Source organism: Populus trichocarpa, chromosome 8, assembly GCF_000002775.5.
Source record: "Populus trichocarpa isolate Nisqually-1 chromosome 8, P.trichocarpa_v4.1, whole genome shotgun sequence".
NCBI lineage: Eukaryota > Viridiplantae > Streptophyta > Magnoliopsida > Malpighiales > Salicaceae > Populus > Populus trichocarpa.
Genome location: NC_037292.2, coordinates 19,103,265 through 19,105,764, shown reverse-complemented (window position 1 = coordinate 19,105,764; position 2,500 = coordinate 19,103,265).

The following is a 2,500-nucleotide window of genomic DNA, read 5'->3' as shown; positions in this document are numbered from 1 at the left end:
GGCCCCCCACTTTAGTCCGAGTGTAGCAGCAGCCCTCATATCCCCTGCGGCAGGCCTATGGGCGCCAGGCCAGGGCGCCCCAGGGCCAGTCAGGGGGCACCCCCCTAAAGAGCAATAAGTGTTATTTCAGCTATGGCAGGGGTAGACACTACTAGGTCCCAGCTGTCACCCCCCCTCTAAAAAATTCATTTCTTGGTATTTTGAGCTGAAATTTTGCACAGGGGTTGGCAAAAATCCAATCCAACTTTATTAATTTTTCCAGATTTTTTCGAGGTCGGGAAGTATTTTTTTTATTTTCCTACCATTAAAAATCGAGGAAATCCGAAAAAATAGGAACCGGCCCGGAATGACCCCAAATTCAGTGGGCAGCCTCATAAAAATATGGCTGATTTTACTGGATTGATTTCATGTGGAAAGCACGACGTTTTGTTGTAGGAATGCGGGAACCCCGGCAGCTCGCCTGCCGCGGCCAGCGACGTCGGGCTGGCCCCTGCAGCGCCTAGCCTCTCCCCCGCAGGGGGCAGGCCAGAACGCGGGGGGCCAGGGCCCGAAGGCAGCCCCCCCGCGGGCGAGAGAGCAAGCCAGCAGGGGCTGTCGCCTGCCGCGGCCAGCGACGTCGGGCTGGCCCCTGCAGCGCCTAGCCTCTCCCCCGCAGGGGGCAGGCCAGAACGCAGGGGGCCAGGGCCCGAAGGCAGCGCGGGATGGAGAGCAAGCCAGCAGGGGCAGCCCCTGTTTTCGTCAGCCTAGCATGGCTGCGGGGGCTGCGGGACGTCACGCGCGCGCGCCCAAGTGCCTAAGGGCCCCCAAGGGCCCCAGGCCCTCAGGCCCCTGCGCCCCAGCGCCCAGCGCGGGCGCGGGCGCGGGCGCGGGCGCGGGCGCGGGCGCGGGCGCGGGCGCGGGCGGGCGGGCGCGCGCGCGCGCGTGGTTTTTTTGGGCAAAAGGTCGTCGCCGGCCGGAAAACGGGTCGTCGATGCCGGCGAAACTTCGGGCCATGAGGCCCCCCACTTTAGTCCGAGTGTAGCAGCAGCCCTCATATCCCCCGCGGCAGGCCTATGGGCGCCAGGCCAGCGCGCCCCAGGGCCAGTCAGGGGGCACCCCCCTAAAGAGCAATAAGTGTTATTTCAGCTATGGCAGGGGTAGACACTACTAGGTCCCAGCTGTCACCCCCCCTCTAAAAAATTCATTTCTTGGTATTTTGAGCTGAAATTTTGCACAGAGGCTGGAAAAAATCCAATCCAACTTTATTAATTTTTCCAGAATTTTTCACTGCCCGCTGCCCAAGTCCGCACTCGCATCAGCCCGCCGCGCCAACAAGCCAACGCTGCCGAAGCAGACACTGCTGCCGACACTGTCCCGCGGGCTGCCACTGCCCCAGTGTCTAAGCCTGCGGTCTTTCTCGTCGAGCCTTGGACTATCCAGCCCGTCCAGACTCATCGCCAGCACCTGCTGCCGATTCTGCCGATTTCATCGGCGCTGCCGATTCCACCACTGCCCCCACCGTGTCTAAACCAGCGCTGTTTCGTCAGCGTGTCCCGTGGATGAATTTTCCTGCCTGGCCTGGACAGTCCATCGTCCAGCCCATGTTCGTCGAAAAATCTGCGCTGCCGCTTCTCCCCGACGAACCTGCAGCTGCGCAAATATGCGCTGCCCCAATAATGTCCGGACCAACAGTCTTTTTTGTCAAGCCTTGGACTATCCAGTCTGTCCAGACTCACCGTCAGCCGATTCTGTCGACTTTGCCGATTTTGTCGGCGCTGCCGATTCCAACACTGCCCCCTGTGTCCAAACCAGCATTGTTTCGTCAGCTCTTCCCCTGACGATTTTAACCCTTTAACAGTAGGCCTCCAATCCCGCCAACGGGAGCCAAGGTGATAGTGAAGAGAATTCAATGACGCGCCGGGTCATCGCACCCGGCCACCCGAGGAGCCTTTTTCCCGGCAGCCTCGGGAAAACTCATGCTTTCACGGTCTTCGCCGCCCCTCACCACCATGGCAGGCCTCTAATCCCCACCATCAGCAGTTGCAGCCGACAGGGCAGAGATTTGAATGACGCGTCGCGGGCCCGAAAACGGGTCATCTCACCCGGCCATTAATTGGAGCGTTTTTGGCTGGGCGAGGATGGGGAGATGGATCTCGTCTTCCGAAAAAGCGAACAATACATCGGGAGTTATGATGATAGGGCATGGAATTGAATGACTCGTCGCGGGCCGCCGGGTCATCTCACCCGGCCATCCCGAGGAGCGTTTTTCCCGGCAGCCTCGGGAAAACTCTTGCTTTCACTGCCCGCTGCCCAAGTCCCCACTCGCATCAGCCCACTGCGCCAACAAGCCAACGCTGCTGAAGCAGACACTGCTGCCGAATCTGCCGATTCCAACAGTCTTTCTCGTCGAGCCGTGGACTGTCCAGACTCATCGCCAGCACCTGCTGCCGATTCTGCCGATTTCGTCGGCGCTGCCGATTCCACCACTGCCCCCGCCGTGTCTAAACCAGCGCTGTTTCGT